The sequence below is a fragment of the Hypanus sabinus genome, chromosome 7, assembly GCF_030144855.1.
Source record: "Hypanus sabinus isolate sHypSab1 chromosome 7, sHypSab1.hap1, whole genome shotgun sequence".
In the NCBI taxonomy this organism is placed as follows: domain Eukaryota; kingdom Metazoa; phylum Chordata; class Chondrichthyes; order Myliobatiformes; family Dasyatidae; genus Hypanus; species Hypanus sabinus.
In genome coordinates this window covers 98,970,017-98,988,700 of record NC_082712.1, presented here as the reverse complement: position 1 = coordinate 98,988,700, position 18,684 = coordinate 98,970,017, and the positions used below count along the sequence as shown (strand labels likewise).

General features: G+C 43.1%; 1 protein-coding gene across 3 annotated transcripts in view; it reads right to left on the bottom strand.

Moving 5' to 3' along the window:
- LOC132397043 (E3 ubiquitin-protein ligase RNF167-like) overlaps positions 1–18,684 on the bottom strand; it is a 184,316-nt gene that overhangs the window by 82,511 nt on the left and 83,121 nt on the right. The window lies entirely within an intron of this gene.

Here is an 18,684-nt window from a genome sequence, read left to right as displayed (position 1 = left end):
CCCACCAGCACTTTGTGTGTGTTGTACACATTCATGCTCTCTATACCCCTTGTGATCCTATACCGTGTGGTATGGGGGAGGGAGGGGTTGCTGCTCCACAGGATTGTCGCAAGCTGCAGTTTTAAAATTAGTCAACTCCATCATGAGTACTAACCTCCATAGTATCCAAGGAATGGTGCCTTAGAAAAGTGGCTTTCCACCACCCAGGATATGCCCTTTTCTCATTGCTACTATCAGGAAGGAGCTATAGAATCCTGAAGGCAAACACACAGTGATCCAAAAACAGCTTCTTCCCCTCTGCCACCTGATTTCTGAATGGGCATTGAACCCATATAATATTACCTCACTAATTCTTTAAAAACTTGTGTTTTTTGCACTACTTACCTTAATTTAACAATTTATATAAATAAATAAACAAACAAACACACACACACACATATATATACACACACACTTACTGTAATTCAGGTTTATTTTGTTTATTTACCACATACTCATTGTACTGCTGTCACAAAGTTAACAAATTTCATGATACATGCTGGTGATATTAAACCAGATTCTGACACACCCGTAATAAATTCCTCCTCATTACCCTACACAACAGTGAATAGTCTCTTGGTCAGCCTCTTTCCACAGCCAGTTCCACAAATCCCGGCATCTTTTTTGCACCCTTTTACAGATTAATGGCACCTTTCTTATAATAGGATAATCAAAATTGAACACAATATTCCAAATATAGTATCAGCAATGTATTGTATAAATGTAACATTTATAATGGCGTGACCAAAGAGGACAGGCTGACAGTATATTTTTCTGCTATTGTAACTATACGTGTTATGTGTGACTATTGGTACTGTTTTGCACTTGGCCCCAGAGGAATGCTGTTTCATTCAGCTGTATACATGTATATGGTTGAATGACAATTGAACTTAAAACTTGAGCTTCTGGCGTTGGAAACACTGATGATATGACAGACAAAGGAATAGCAAAATGGGATTCATCCTGTAAAATATGAGAAAAAGTGTTTTGGGAGAACTAATAAGGTTAAGACACTGATGAATAGAAGGGACCTGATGAAGGGTCTCATCCCAAAACATTGACTCTTTAATTCCTCTCCATCAGGGGTTTTCAACCTGGGGTTCACAGCTCCCTCGGTTAATGGTAAGGATCCATGTCATAAAAAAGGTTGGGAACCCCTGCTCCATCTAGATGCTGCCTGACCAGCTGAGTACCTTCAGTAGATTGTGTGTTAGTCCGGATTTCCACCATTTGCAGAAGCTCTTGTGTTAATGGTGTTAAGAATCCCGTAACTGGATAACTTACCAGCAAAGATAGAGAGGTCTGTTGAAGTCTGGTGTCACTATTTTCAAACGTTTTTATTTATAAAGGGACACAAAAGTAGGGTTAATACAAACATTCAGATAGTGCACATCGTCAACACTCAATCTAAAGCGCGGGTATAGTAATAATCATCACTAAGAAGTGAGCTCTGCTGGTGTCTAGGGGTTAATAGATTGTCCGTTGGAAATATAAAAGTCACTCTGAAAGTCTGCTGGCCTCAGCCCTTTGAAAATCGCTGGGTTTTGCAGGGGGCAACCGAGAGAGAGAGATTGGGGGGAGAAGAGAAAGAACTTGCCGAGTTTCGATGAATCTTCCGTGAAATTGGGGGAGCGTTGGTTTCCTCTCCCCGATGTTAGTTAAAGCGGTTTTCTGTGATTCCAGCCACAGATTCCAATCCCGGAATCTAACGCATGTGGCTTCCTTCAGACTGGCTTCCCGCTGCTGCGGGAACACTCTCTCGTGTCTTCTTGGTGCGTCTGAGGGGCTGTCCCCCTGAGACTCTCCTTTATACTTCCTCACAGGGTCGCAGGTGTCAATCAGGTTGGGATGATGCAATCTCTCTCTCAACCGGCCCACCTTGCCCAAGGGCTTTTCATGTGGTCTCCATGAGACAATAGTCGCTGTTGTCTTTATTCTGTATCCCTGGTGGTACCTGCAATTTGGCACGTCTCTCTCTCTCTCTCTCTCCGACTGAGTCTACTGACCCCCCCTTTCGACGGGTGCTCTTGCGATTCTCACAAAGGAGGGGGCTGGGATCATAACAATGGAAACATAGAAAACCTATAGCACAATACAGGTCCTTCGGTCCACAATGCTGCGCCGAACATGTACTTACTTTAGAAATTACCTAGAGTTATCCATAGCCCTCTATTTTTCTAAGCTCCATGTACCTATCCAGGAGTCTCTTAAGAGACCCTATCGTATCCGCCTCCAATTAATAGTAGGGACCTTGGAAGTACTGAAGAAGACAACAGCACTCTGCATCCACTGAGCAATTCTGTTATACAAATCCAGCAGCCTTCTAACACGGATAATAACAAGTATCCCTGATAATCCTGGAATGAGTAAGACAGTGCAAGGCTTGCCTTAGTGCAACATGTTAACCCTACTACAGTGAATCAGATTTCAGAAAGATCCTGGGTGTCAATACCTCTGAGGACCTAACCTGGTCCCAACACATTGATGCAGCTATAAAGAAGGCAAGACAGAGGATGTATTTCATTGGGAGTTTCAGGAGATTTGTTACGTCATCCAGAACAGTCATAAAATTCTACATGTAAAATGTATCGTGGAGAGCATCCTGGCTGGCTTCATCACTGTCTGGGAGGACTACTACACAGTATTAAAGTAAACTGCAGAGACTTGTAAACTTAAGACAGCTCTATCACAGGCACTAGCCTCCATAGTATCCAAGACATCCTTTATTAAGGATGCTCCTCAGACAGGACATGCCTTCTTCTCATTGTTACCATCAGGTAGGAGTACAGGAGCCTGAAGACACACACACACACAATGATTCAGGAACAGCTTCTTCCCCTCTGCCATCTGATTTATAAATGGACATTGAACCCATGAACACTATCTCTACCGCTACAGTTTTATTTGATTTTGGACTACTTACTTAACATAATTATCTGATATATAGTTACTGTAATTTAGTTTTTTTTCTCCTATATTTTCATGTAGTGCATTGTACTGCTGCCACAAAATTAACAAATTTCATGACCTATGCCATGATTCTGATTCTGAAAGGTCCATGAACCTATCAACACCGTCTCTCTTTTGGTAATAGTTATTTTTTAATATATTCTTATTACAACTTACAATGAATTTTATGTATTGCACTGTAATGAAGCTGCAAAACATCAAATTTCACAACACAGGTCAGTGATAATAAACCTGATCCTGACCTGTAATAGAACATGCACACAGAAAAGCATAGGTCTCAGATTTACGCCAAAGACATCCCACTCTAGCCCAGAACCTCCCTTGTCTCTACATTGTCAAAGGTGATTGATGTAGGGCAGTAGATGTTGTCTATTTACAAGGTCCACATGTTAACCCTGGGAGAGAAGGCTGTTATTCTGGCTGGATATCTGTGACCAGTCATATCCCAACAGGATCAGTGTTGTGACATCAGTTGATATATAATAGTGACTTGGATGAAAACGTAGTTGGGTTGGTTAGTAAGCTCCTCCCTAGACAGTCGCAAGCCCGGCTGTGATAGGAGAAGGTTCGACATGGGGCTAGCAACTTCATCCTTTAAAAAAAACAGCTACAGGAACGTCAACCCTGGGAGAGAAGAATCTTTGCCTAGAAGACACAATGGAAGATTATATCTGTGTTAGAAGGCCACTGGATTTGTATAACAGAATTGCTCAGTGGATGCAGACAGCTGTTGTTGTCTTCAGTACTTCCAAGGTCCCTACTATTCATTAACACAAGAATGCTCTCCCAGGGTAATAAAAGCTACAAGTTTGCAGAATCCACAGGGCTGATAAGGCAGCCAAAGAACACCTGCTGGCAGTGGCCCAGTAAAGGTAATGGGCTCTAGTACGTAAATTTGCAGATTACAGGAAAAAAATGGCAAACAATGAAAAAGGTTGTCAAAGATTATGGCAGAGTATAGATTAAACAGACATTGATGAGAACTAACAGATGGAACTTAATCCAAACAAGTGTGAAATTATGTACTTTGAGAGGTCAAATGTAAGGAGAAAGTATTCAGTTAATGACAGGGCCCTAAACAGCACTGATGTAGAGAGGGATCTGGGAGTGTAAGTCAAGCAGATGAAGTGGTAAAAAAGGCATATGGTATGCTTGCCTTCATCAGTTGCGGTTTTGAGTACAAGCGTCAGGAAGTCATGTTGCAGCTGTATAACATTTTGGTTAGGTTGTAGCGGTGTGCTACAAGCAGCGCTAAAATTACGACACGGAGTCGGTAACTGCAGTCGAAGGAAAAACTTTATTCGAAAACTTCAGCCTCACTTTTAAGCCTCTGTCAACCGGCCCCCCATGGCGAAGAGGCTCCAAAGCTCTGTGCTCGCAAACCCCCGTAGGCTATCTAATTGTGAGTCGGTTCGGATACGCTAGGAAATGAGGCGCTACATAACCCCCCCCCCAGAACCGGCGATACACCCCCCAATGTCCACAGCCTGGGCCAGAACCTGCTTGGGAGGTCGGCCTCTGCGCCGAGGCGCCGGAAACTCGGCCGGTTGCGCCAGGTCCACATGGGCCGGCTTGAGGCGGTCCACCGTGAAAACCTCCTCCTTCCCCCCAACGTCCAGCACGAACGTGGACCCGTTGTTCCGGAGCACCGTAAACGGCCCCTCGTATGGCCGCTGCAGCGGTGGCCGATTCCCGCCCCTTCGTACAAACACAAACGTACAGTTCCGTAGGTCTTTGGGTACGCAGGTCGGGTGCCACCCATGCTGTGAAGTGGGTATGGGGGCCAGGTTACCGAGCTTCTCGCGAAGTCTGCCCAGGACTGCAGCGGGTTCTTCCTCTTGCCCCCTCGGGGCTGGTAGGAACTCCCCGGGGACGGCCAGGGGCGCGCCGTATACCAACTCGGCCGACGAGGCGTGCAGGTCGTCCTTGGGCGCTGTGCGGATGCCGAGAAGGACCCAGGGAAGCTCGTCCGCCCAGTTGGCTCCTCGCTGGCGGGCCATGAGGGCCGACTTCAGGTGACGGTGGAAACGCTCCACTAGCCCGTTCGACTGTGGGTGGTAGGCAGTGGTGTGGTGCAGCTGAGTCCCCAAAAGGCTGGCCATAGCTGACCACAGGCTGGAGGTGAACTGGGCGCCTCTGTCGGAGGTAATGTGGGCTGGTACACCAAAGCGGGATATCCAGGTGGCGAGCAGGGCTCGGGCGCAAGATTCGGAGGTGGTGTCGGTGAGCGGGACCGCCTCTGGCCATCTTGTGAACCGGTCCACGATAGTCAGGAGGTAACGCGCTCCGCGCGACACTGGCAGGGGGCCCACGATATCCACATGAATGTGGTCGAAACGCCGGTGGGCGGGATGGAACTGCTGCGGTGGGGCTTTGGTGTGCCGCTGAACCTTGGCCGTCTGGCAGTGCATGCACGTTCTGGCCCATTCACTGACCTGTTTGCGGAGACCGTGCCAAACGAACCTGCTGGAAACCAGCCGGACAGTTGTCCGGATGGAGGGATGCGCCAAGTTATGAATGGAGTCGAATGTCTTCTGAGGTGATCCGGCGAACGTGGAATTGGGCTTCGGCTTGCTGGAACCATAGGTCCGGGCGCTGTGTCCAGAAACCCGGCAGTTTCAACGAAACCGCATGAACAGAGGCGGCGTCGGTCATTTCTGGTCCAAAAATCGTTTGGACCGTCGGGGTCACCAATTGTAGCGGTGTGCTACAAGCAGCGCTAAAATTACGACACGGAGTCGGTAACTGCAGTCGAAGGAAAAACTTTATTCGAAAACTTCAGCCTCACTTTTAAGCCTCTGTCAACCGGCCCCCCATGGCGAAGAGGCTCCAAAGCTCTGTGCTCGCAAACCCCCGTAGGCTATCTAATTGTGAGTCGGTTCGGATACGCCAGGAAATGAGTCGCCACAAGGTCATATTTAGAGTATTTTATGCAGTTCAGCATCCCAACACAGGAAGGATGTGGAGTCTTTGGAAAAAGTGCAAGAAAGTCAGCAGGATGTGTCTCGATTAGAGGGTATTAGATATAAGGAGAAGCTGGACAACTTTGCTTATTCTGGGGCGTCAGAAGTTGAGGGGAGACCTAAGCAACACATACACACACAAAACACTGGAGGAACTCAGCAGGTCAAGTAGCATTTATGGAAATGAATAAACAGTCAACAGCTCAGGCCGAGACCCTTCTTCAGGACTGAGAAGGAAGGGGGAAGATCCCAAAACAAAAAGGTGGGGGAGGGGAAGGAGGCTATCGAGAAGGTGATAGGGTGAAGCCAGGAGGATGAGAAAGGTAAGGGGCTAGTGAAGAAGGAATCTGATAGGAGAGGTTAGTGGTCTATACAAGAAAGGGAACGAGGAGAGGACCCAGGGGTACTGATCGGCAGGTGAGAAGAGGTAAGACCAGTGTGGGAAATAGAAGAGCGGAGAAGGACAGAAATATTTTTTTTTAAAACCAGGATGAGAAATTGATATTCATGCCATCAGGTTGGACAGAATACGTATACGATGTTGCACCTTCACCCTCAAGTGACAGGAGATGTGCAGGGCAAGTTTTTTTTAAACTTCCAGGAAGTGGTGGGTATCTGCAATGGGCTGCTAGGGGAAGAGGTACGAGCAGATACAACAATGGTGCTTAAGGGGCTTTTAGACAAAGAAATGAATATGTGGGGGGGGGGGGGCTGTTTGCTGGTATGGATCTTATGCAACCAGAAGGGATTAGTTTAATTTTACATCATTTTCAGCACAGACATACTGGGCCAAAAGGCCTGTGCTATACCCTATATTCTATGTACTGTATAAAATCCTTTGATGTGATTATCAGGAAGATCGGAACTGAGTCTTTCGTCTCAGTCTGAATCTCCTGATTTCATTTCTCTCTGGTACGTGCCTGAGGCTAAATCCACACTGAGCCGGTGAATTTTGAAAATGGCGGTGCTGCGAGAAAACAATAGGCATCCACACGAGGCATTTCTGAACATACCTCCCTCTACATTAAAACAGGTATTTGGGCGAATCTCCTCCTACTGGACACGCACGCAGGACACAGCTACAGAAAACAAGTGAAGAAGAAACAGTATACTATTTCCGTTTCCTCCTCTTAGTTCAAGAAAACAATGAAATGCCATGCTGCTGCCACCATCTGCTTCAGCACATCATGACAGCATTTTTAAAAAGCTCCGATTACCCCGTACACACTACACCACTCAGCCGGCATTTTCAGACTTACACACTCTGGAGAATGTTTTAGAAAAGCTCCATTTTCAGGGAGGAAAACGCTGTTTCAGTGTGAACGGAGGGTCAAAACGAAGAGAAAAAGCTTCGGAAATACGAGGAAATTTGCAGATGCTGGAAATTCAAACAACACACACAAAATGCTGGTGGAACGCAGCAGGCCAGGTAGCATCTATAGGAAGAAGCACTGCCGACGTTTCGGGCCGAGACCCTTGGTCAGACAGAAAAAGCTTCGGTTACAGGTTTATCCGGTCTAGTGTGGGCGAGGCCTGAGAATGAAACAGACTACTTGAAACTTTAGCAGCAGATTTGTATCACTACTAGCACCTCCTTAACAATATTCAACTCTGTCTGTTTCAATTCATCTCTTAATAACCCTCATTGTGCCTTTTTTATTCTAGACAAGTATTTTAATACCATTCAGTTCAGTCCCTTTGATTCCTCTTTCTATAAACACCAGTTTAATCAAATATCTACAGTCTGTGCTCTCAGTCATATCTGATTCCCTCATAGTCATCATCACAAAAATCTCAATGGCTTCCAATTAATTTTACTCTTATTTCTGGTCGCATGGCTACTTCTACAATTCCCGCGAGCCCTACAATTCTTCAAGATCTATAGTAACTTCTACAGATGTGTAGTACAGAATGTATTAACTGACTGCATCTCGCCGAGGTACGGAAACACCAATGCCTTTGAACAGAAAATCCTCTTTCAATATTTTTATTAGCTTCTGCATAGAGGAATACAGAGTACAAGAAGATATAGTGACATGCAAAAGTTTCAAAATTTCTGTTATTGTGAATAGCTAAGTGAGTAAGAGATTACCTGATTTCCAAAAGTTAAAGATTACACATTTCTTTAATATTTTAAGCAAGATTACTTTTTTATTTCCATCTTTTACAGTTCCAAAATACCAAGAAAGGAAAGGGCATGAAGCAAAAGTTTGGGCACCCTGTATGGTCAGTACTTAGTAACACCTGCTTTGGCAAGTATCACAGCTTGTAAACGCTTTCTGTAGCCAGCTAAGAGTCTTTCAATTCTTATTTGGGGGATTTTCACCCATTCTTCCTTGCAAAAGGCTTCTAGTTCAGTGAGATTCTTGGGCCGTCTTCAGGCACTGCTGTTATGATGTCTATCGACAGATTTTCAATGCTGTTTAGGTCGGGGGACCATGAGGGCCATGGATAAGCCTTCAGCCTGCGCCGCTTGAGGTAGTCCATTGTGGATTTTGAGGTGTGTTTAGGATCACTATCCTGTTGTAGAAGTCATCCTCTTTTCATCTTCAGCTTCTTTACGGATGATATGATGTTTGCTTCCAGAATTTGCTGGTATTTAATTGAATTCATTCTTCCCTCTACCAGTGAAGTGTTCCCCGTGCAACACAAGCCCAAAGCATAATTGATTCACCCCGTGCTTAACAGTTGGAGAGGTGTTCTTTTCATGAAATTCTGCACCCTCTTTTCTCCCAACATACCTTTGCTCATTTCGGCCAAAAGGTTCTATTTTAACTTCATCAGTCCACAGGTCTTGTTTCCAAAATGCATCAGGCTTGTTTAGATGTTCCTTTGCAAACTTCTGATGCTGAATTTTGTGGTGAGGATGCAGGAAAGGTTTTCTTCTGATGACTCTTCCATGAAGATCATATTTGTGCAGGTGTCACTTCACAGTAGAACAGTGCACCACCACTCCAGAGTCTGCTAAATATTCCTGAAGGACTTTTGTAGTCAAACTGGGGTTTTGAATTGCCTTTCTAACAATCCTATGATCCTATGATCCTAGGAAAGTTTTCTTGGTCTTCCACACCTCAACTTGACCTCCACCGTTACTGTTAACTGCCATTTCTTAATTACATTATAAACTGAGGAAATAGCTACCTGAAAACACTTTGCTATCTTCTTATAGCCTTCTCCTGTCTTGTGGGCATCATTTATTTTAATTTTCAGAGTGCAAGGCAGCTGCTTAGAGAAACCCATAGCTGCTGATTGTTGGAATAAGATTTAAGGAGTCAGGGTATTTATAAAGCTTTGAAATTTGCATCACCTGGCCTTTCCTCGCGATGACTGTGACAAGCCATAGCCCTAACAAGCTAATTAAGGTCTGAGACCTTGGCAAAAGTTATCTAAGAGCTCAAATCTCTTGGGGTGCCCAAAATTTTGCATGATGCGCCTTTCCTTTTTTTCCACTCTAAAATTGTACAGGACAAAAATAATACACTAATCTTGCTTAAAATGTTGAAAAGAATGTTTCATCTTTAAAATATGACTTTTGGAGATCAGTTCATCTTCTACTCACTTAGCTTTTCGCAGTAACAGAAATCTTGACCAAGGGTGCCCAAACTTTTGCATGCCTCTGTATAAGTCAAAAAACAAATCAAAGGTTTTGAAAATAACTCAAAAATGGTCCCCACAAAAGTCTTAGCTAAATTCAAAAACTGAACAACGGACCTTCTCTAAATTTAAGCATGACATAACATCCCATAACCATTGAGCATGAGTAGGTGGAACAGCATCTTTCCATTTAAGCAAGAGCACCCTCCTAGCTATATGAGGAGTAAAAGCCAAAATATGCAAATCAGGTGTCTCCAAAATAATGTCTTTTCCTCCAACAATACCAAATAATGTAGTCAAAGAGTTAGGCTTAAAATTTACCTTGAAAAGTACCGAGAGTGTTTGGAATACTTCCTTCCAGTATCTTTCAAGGCTCGGACATGTCCAAAACATGTGAATTAATGAAGCTTCTCCATTATTACTGTTGGGGGGGGGGGAACAGCCTACCTGGAGGAAGTGACAGTGGCCGGGCCTCCGGCACAGAGGATGGCCCTGTAGCTCAGAAGGGTAGGGATAGGACCATAGTAATAGGGGACTCGATAGTCAGGGGTTCAGACAGGCGGTTCTGTGGAAGTGATTGGGAGTCCGGGATGGTAGTTTGCCTCCCTGGTGCCAGGGTTCGGGACGTTTCTGATCGCGTCCAAGATATCCTGAAGTGGGAGGGTGAGGAACCAGAGGTCGTGGTACATGCAGGTACCAATGACATAGGTAGGAAAGGGGAAGAGGTCCTGAAACAAGAGTATAGGGAGTTAGGAAGGCAGTTAAGAAGAAGGACCGCAAAGGTAGTAATCTCGGGACTACTTCCTGTGCCACGCGACAGTGAGAGTAGGAATGGAATTAGGTGGAGGACGAATGCGTGGCTGAGGGATTGGAGCAGGGGGAAGGGATTCAAGTTTCTGGATCATTGGGACCTCTTCTGGGGCAGGCGTGACCTGTTCAAGAAGGACGGGTTACACTTGAATCCTGGGGGGACCAATATCCTAGCGGGGAGGTTTGTTAGGGCTACAGGGAAGACTTTAAACTAGTAAGATGGGGGGGGCGGGGAATCAATTTGAGGAAACTATGGGAGAGGAGGTTAGTTCACCAGTAGAGCAAGTAAGTAGACAGTGTGTGAGGGAGGAAAGGCAGGTGATGGAGAAGGGATGCGCTCAGCCCGAAGATGTAGGGGAGAAGAAAGAAAAGGATAATAAATTTGAATGCATTGTTAGGGATGAAAAGAGAGGAGGAGGTGGAGAGTATCTTAAATGTATCTATTTTAATGCTAGGAGCATTGTAAGAAAGGTGGATGAGCTTAAAGCGTGGATTGATACCTGGAATTATGATGTTGTAGCTATTAGTGAAACATGGTTACAGGAAGGGTGTGATTGGCAACTAAATATTCCTGGATTTAGTTGCTTCAGGTGTGATAGAGTAGGAGGGGCCAGAGGAGGAGGTGTTGCATTGCTTGTCCGAGAAAATCTTATGGCGGTGCTTTGGAAGGATAGATTAGAGAGCTCCTCTAGGGAGGCTATTTGGGTGGAATTGAGGAATGGGAAGGGTGCAGTAACACTGATAGGAGTGTATTATAGGCCACCTAATGGGGAGTGTGAGTTGGAAGAGCAAATGTGTAAGGAGATAGCAGATATTTGTAGTAAACACAAGATGGTGATTGTGGGAGATTTTAATTTTCCACACGTAGATTGGGAAGCTCATTCTGTAAAAGGGCTGGATGGTTTAGAGTTTGTGAAATGTGTGCAGGATAGTTTTTTGCAACAATACATAGAAGTACCGACTAGAGATGGGGCAGTGTTGGATCTCCTGTTAGGGAATGCGATAGGTCAGCTGACAGATGTATGTGTTGGGGAGCACTTCGGGTCCAGTGATCACAATAGCATTAGCTTCAATATAATTATGGAGAAGGACAGGACTGGACCTAGAGTTGAGATTTTAGATTGGAGAAAGGCTAACTTTGAGGAGATGCGAAGGGATTTAGAGAGAGTGGATTGGGTCAAGTTGTTTTATGGGAAGGATGTAATAGAGAAATGGAGGTCATTTAAGGGTGAAATTATGAGGGTACAGAATCTTTATGTTCCTGTTAGGTTGAAAGGAAAGGTTAAAGGTTTGAAAGCATCATGGTTTTCAAGGGATATTAGAAACTTGGTTTGGAAAAAGAGGGATGTCTACAATAGATATAGGCAGCATGGAGTAAAGGAATTGCTCGAGGAATATAAAGAATGTAAAAGGAATCTTAAGAAAGAGATTAGAAAAGCTAAAAGAAGATACGAGGTTGGTTTGGCAAATAAGGTGAAAGTAAATTGGAAAGGATTCTAGAGTTATATTAAAAGCAAGAGGATAGTGAGGGATAAAATTGGTCCCTTAGAGAATCAGGGTGGTCAGCTATGTTTGGAGCCGAGGGAAATGGGAGAGATTTTGAATGATTTCTTCTCTTCGGTATTCACTAAGGAGAAGGATATTGAATTGTGTAAGGTGTGGGAAACAAGTAAGGAAGTTATGGAACCTATGACAATTAAAGAGGTGGAAGTACTGGCGCTTTTAAGAAATTTAAAAATGGATAATTCTCCGGGTCCTGAAAGAATATTCCCCAGGACCTTGAGGGAAGCTTGTGTAGAGATAGCAGGAGCTCTGACGGAGATCTTTCAGATGTCATTAGAAAAGGGGATTGTGCCGGAGGATTGGCGTATTGCTCATGTGGTTCCATTGTTTAAAAAGGGTTCTAGAAGTAAGCCTAGCAATTATAGACCTGTCAGTTTGACGTCCGTGGTGGGTAAATTAATGGAAAGTATTCTTAGAGATAGTATTTATAATTATCTGGATAGACAGGATCTGATTAGGAGTAGCCAGCATGGATTTGTGCGTGGAAGGTCAAGTTTGACAAACCTTATTGAATTTTTTGAAGAAGTTACGAGGAATGTTGACGAGGGTAAGGCAGTGGATGTAGTCTATATGGACTTCAGCAAGGCCTTTGACGAAGTTCCACATGGAAGGTTAGTTAAGAAGGTTCAGTCATTAGGTATTAATGCTGGAGTAATAAAATGGATTCAACAGTGGCTAGATGGGAGATGCCAGAGAGTAGTGGTGGATAATTGTTTATCGGGATGGAGGCCGGTGACTAGCGGGGTGCCTCAGGGATCTGTTTTGGGCCCAATGTTGTTTGTAATATACATAAATGATCTGGATGATGGGGTGGTAAATTGGATTAGTAAGTATGCCGATGATACTAAGGTAGGAGGTGTTGTGGATAATGAGGTGGGTTTTCAAAGCTTGCAGGGAGATTTATGCCGGTCAGAAGAATGGGCTGAACGTTGGCAGATGGAGTTTAATGCTGAGAAGTGTGAGGTTCTACATTTTGGCAGGAATAATCCAAATAGAACATACAGGGTAAATGGTAGGGCATTGAGGAATGCAGTGGAACAGAGAGATCTAGGAATAACAGTGCATAGTTCCCTGAAGGTGGAGTCTCATGTAGATAGGGTGGTGAAGAAGGCTTTTGGAACGCTGGCCTTTATAAATCAGAGCATTGAGTACAGAAGTTGGGATGTAATGTTAAAATTGTACAAGGCATTGGTAAGGCCAAATTTGGAATATTGTGTACAGTTCTGGTCACTGAATTATAGGAAAGATATCAATAGAGAGAGTGCAGAGACGATTTACTAGGATGATACCTGGGTTTCAGCACTTAAGTTACAGAGAAAGGTTGAACAAGTTAGGTCTCTATTCATTGGAGCGTAGAAGGTTGAGGGGGGATTTGATCGAGGTATTTAAAATCTTGAGAGGGATAGATAGAGTTGACGTGAATAGGCTGTTTCCATTGAGAGTAGGGGAGATTCAAACGAGAGGACATGATTTGAGAGTTAGGGGGCAGAAGTTTAAGGGAAACACGAGGGGGTATTTCTTTACTCAAGAGAGTGATAGCTGTGGAATGAGCTTCCTGTAGAAGTAGTAGAGGCCAGTTCAGTTGTGTCATTTAAGGTCAAATTGGAAAGGTATATGGACAGGAAAGGAGTGGAGGATTATGGGCTGAGTGCGGGTAGGTGGGACTAGGTGAGATTAAGAGTTCGGCATGGACTAGGAGGGCCAAGATGGCCTGTTTCCATGCTGTGATTGTTATATGGTTATATGGTTATTACATCTATCATTTTATTCGGAGATATATCCGAATAAAAATGAGATAACTTATCTTTAGACATGTGAACTCTATGAATCACTTTAAATTGTAAGATGGAATGACGGGCACATAACAATGAAGAGTTAACCAATTTAAAAATTTCATTCTAAGTTTCCTCAGAAATTGAAGTCTGTAAATCTTGTTCCCAAAGATTTTTAATTTTGTCTACAGGAGCATTTCTCATTCCTAGCAATCTATCATAAATATTGGATACTGAACCATTATAAAAAGGTTTCAAATTAAAAATTACATCTAATAAGTCCTTATCGGAATTTAATGGAAATGTATATAGTTGACAATGCAGAAAGTGTCTAATTTGCAAATAACAGAAAAAACGAGTTTTGGGTAAATTATATTTAGCTGACATTTGCTCAAACGAAAGAAGACTTCCTCCAACAAACGAATCCTGGAAGCATTTAATACCCAATCTAACCCATTCTTTAAAAACTGAATCAGTCATTAAGGTTTTAAAAAATAGTTAAAACAAATGGGACTAGACAAAGTAAATCTGAATAGACCAAAAAATTTCCAAAACTGTACCCAGATCCTCAAAGTATGTTTAACTATCAAATTTTCAGTTAAAGGGAGTGAGGATCCGAGAAGAGAAATAATAGAAAATTTATTAACAGAGTTAGCTTCTAAAGAAACCCATACCGGTCAGTCCTCATGGTTAATATGTCCAAAACATAAGATTCCGTATACTGACTGCCCAGTAATAAAACCTAAAATTTGGTAAAGCTAAACCTCCATTCTTCTTGGGTTTTTAAAGATGAACTTTATTTAGTCAAGAATGTTTGTTTATCCATATACAAGACGATATATTAGAATCGAGAGAATCAAAAAGAGATTTGGGAATGAAAACAGGTAATGCCTGAAAAAGGTGTATAAATTTAGGTAAAACGTTAATTTTAATAGAGTTGATTCAGCCAATCAAGGATAACGAAAAAGGCGACCAATTTGACAGTGTCCTTTTTCACAAAATTCAGTAAGATAATTTTCATTAAATAGGTATTTATAATTCTTGGTAATTGTTACACCCAAATAGGTAAATTGATTTCTTACAATTTTAAAAGGAAGGTTAGTATTAATTGATAACAAATTATTCAGAGGAAAGAATTCACTCTTATGTAAATTCGGTTTGTATTCTGAAAACTGGTTAAAACAAGAAAGTAGAGAAAGCACAGGAGGTAATGAAGTCTCGACATCAGATATAAAAAGCAATAGGTTATCAGCTTGTAAATTAAAGCAAGAGGCGAAGAGGGAAGAAGTAAAGGCATCTTGCAGAGAAGCCGTTTTTTTTAAACTGATCGGGGAAAACAGGCTAGACTGCGGAGGCACGTGATGTAGCGCGCCAAAGGTTTTAAAAAAAGACTGCCATATACAGCAGCCATCATTGGAGTGGACTGAGGCAGAGTGGGACGGCTTTGGCTCAATCAGGCTTCGGCGAGGACAGACAGAGGTGAGGTTTGGACGGGGCCACGACTGCACAAGGACGTGAAAGTCGGCCTTCTGAGACTTTCTGAGATCAGTGGGAGAATTTAAAAAGCGAGCAGAGGCTGAGGACTAGCTTCACTCCAAGTGAGGTAAGACCAGGTAAGCTCCTTTAATTAATCTAATTAGCTTAGGAGTAGGTAATGGAGGCAGCAGTTAGGGCAGTCGAGTGCTCCGTTTGCAGTATGTGGGAAGTCAAGGCGAGCACAATTGTCCCCGATGACTACACCTGCAAAAGGTGCATCCAGCTGCAGCTCCTGACAAACCAAGTTAGGGAACTGGAGCTGGAGCTGGATGAACTTCGGGTCATTCGGGAGGCAGAGGCAGGAATAGACAGGAGGTTCAGGGAGATAGTCACCCCTAAGAGTCAGGAGACAGGTAGCTGAGTGACTGTCAGGAGAGGGAAGGGGATTAGACAGAATGAGCAGAGCACCCCTGTGGCCGTTAACATCAACAATAAGTATACCGTTTTGGATACTGTTGGTGGGGATGACCTACCAGGGACAAGTTGCAGTGGTTGCGTCTCTGGCACCAAGACTGGACCTTCAGCTCATAAGGGAAGGAGGGAAAAGAGGAGAGCAGCAGTGATAGGGGATTCAATAGTTAGGGGACAGATAGGAGGTTCTGTGGAAGAGATCGAGAATCCTGGATGGTCCGTTGCCTCCCTGGCGCCAGGGTCCGCGATATCTGGGATCGAGTTCTCAGTTTTCTCAAGAGGGAGGGTGAGCAGCCAGATGTTGTAGTCCATGTAGGAACCAATGACGTGGGTAGGAAGAGTGAGGAGGTCCTGATAGGTGAGTTTAGGGAGTAAGGCACCAAGTTAAAGGACAATACCTCCAGGATAGCAATTTCAAGATTGCTACCAGTGGCACGTGCAGGTGGGTTTAGAAATGGTAAGATAGCGCAGATCAACATGTGTCTGAAGACATGGTGCAGGAGGGAGGGCTTCAGATTTATTGATAAATGGACAGTTTTCCAGGGAAGGTGGGACCTGTTCCTGTGGGACGGTTTACATCTGAACTGGAGGGGAACAAACATTCTTGCAGGTGGGTTTGCTAGAGAGGCTCCAGAGGATTTAAACTAGATACAAGGGGGTAGGGGAACCAGAGTGTAGGAACAGATGTATGGGAGAAGGAAGTAAAAGAAGATAGTAAAGTTGTTTGCACCGTTAGAGAAAAACAGAGAGGAAGATGTGGAGAATTTCTTAAATGCATTTATTTTAATGCTAGGAGCATTGTAAGAAAGGTGGATGAGCTTAGAGAATGGATTGATACCTGGAAATATGATGTTGTAGCTATTAGTGAAACAAGTTTGCAGGAGCGGTGTGATTGGCAACTAAATATTCCTAGATCTTGTTGCTTCAGGTGTGATAGAATTGGAGGGACAAGAGGGGAAGGTGTTGCACTGCTTGTCAGAGAAAATGTTACAGCGGTGCTCTGGCAGGATAGATTAGAGGGTTCGTCTAGGGAGGCTATTTGGGTGGAATTGAGGAACGGGAAAGGTGTAGTAACACTTATAGGGGTGTATTATAGACCACCTAATGGGGAGCGAGAATTGGAGGAGCAAATTTGTAAGGAGATAGCAGATATTTGTAGTAAGCACAGGGTTGTGATTGTGGGAGATTTTAATTATCCACACATAGACTGGGAAGCCCATACTGTAAAAGGGCTGGATGGTTTGGAGTTTGTAAAATGTGTGCAGGGTAGTTTTTTGCAGCAACACATAGAGGTATCAGTTAGAGAAGGGGCAGTGTTGGATCTCCTGTTAGGGAATGAAATAGGTCAGGTAACAGAGGTATGTGTCGGGGAACACTTCAGGTCTAATGATCACAATGCCATTAGTTTCAATATAATTATGGAGAAGGAGCGGAATGGACCCAGGGTTGAGATTTTTGATTGGAGAAAGGCTAACTTTGAGGAGATGTGAAAGGATTTAGATTTAGAAGAAATTGAGACAATTTGTTTTATGGGAAGGATGTAATAGAGAAATGGAGGTCATTTAAAGGTGAAATTTTGAGGGTACTGAATCTTTATGTTCCTGTTAGGTTGAAAGAAAAGGTTAAAAGTTTCAGAGAGCCATAGCTTTCAAGAGATATTCAAAACCTGGTTCAGAAAAAAAGAGATTTACAATAAATATAGGCAGCATGGAGTAAATGAGGTGCTCAAGGAATATAAAGAATGTAAAAAGAATCTTAAGAAAGAAATTAGAAAAGCTAAAAGGTGGAATCTCATGTGGATAGGGTGGTGAAGAAAGCTTTTGGTATGCTGGCCTTTATAAATCACAGCATTGAGTATAGGAGTTGGGATGTAATATTAAAATTGTACAAGGCATTGGTAAGGCCAAATTTGGAGTATTGTGTACAGTTCTGGTCACGGAATTATTGGAAAGATGTCAACAAAATAGAGAGAGTGCAGAGGAAATTTACTAGAACGTTACCTGGGTTTCAGCACCTAAGTTACAGAGAAAGGTTGAACAAGTTAGGTCTTTATTCTTTGGAGCGTAGAAGGTTGAGGGGGACTTGATAGAGGTATTTAGAATTATGAGGGGGATAGATAGAGTTGACGTGGATAGGCTTTTTCCATTGAGTAGGGGAGATTCAAACAAGAAGACATGAGTTGAGAGTTAAGGGGCAAAAGTTCAGGGCTAACACGAGGGGGAACTTCTTTACTCAGAGACTGGTAGCTGTGTGGAATGAGCTTCCAGTAGAAGTGGTAGAGGCAGGTTCGATATTGTCATTTAAAGTAAAATCAGATAGGTATATGGACAGGAAAGGAATGGAGGGTTATGGGCTGAGTGCAGGTCGGTGGGACTAGGTGAGAGTAAGAGTTCGGCACGGACTAGAAGGGCCGAGATGGCCTGTTTCCATGCTGTAATTATTATATGATTATAGCATAAAGCAAAACTTTATGAACAGTCCCTCTCCTTAGAATATCATTAGATTCTTGAAAAACAATGACTAAGGTTTCTAAAGCTAAATCATAACCTTGTCTAGTTTCACGTTGAAGTTTAAAAGGTTTGGAATACTGAAAATTAGTAAGGACCCCAGCAGAAGCAGATAGATACAGCAATTTAATCTATTGAATAAAATTGGCCCAAAATTAAATTTAGAAAGTCTTAAATAAATAATTCCATTCAACCCAATCAAAAGCCTTCTCAGCGTCCAAAGAAACCACACATTCCAATATCTCCTTAGAAGAGGAATAAATAACGTTGAATAAATGACAAATATTAACGTAGGATTATCGATTTTTGATAAATCCCGTCTTATCATCAGAAATGATGGATGGTAAAATATTTTCAATTCTATGGGCCAGAACTTTAGATAGGATTTTAGTATCCACATTTAGTAAAGAAATTGGTCAGTATGAAAAGCATTCGGTTGGGTTCTCATTCTTTTTAAAAATAAGCAAAATAGAAGCTTCATAAAAGATTGTGGCAACCTAACTAACTGAAAGGAGTCCA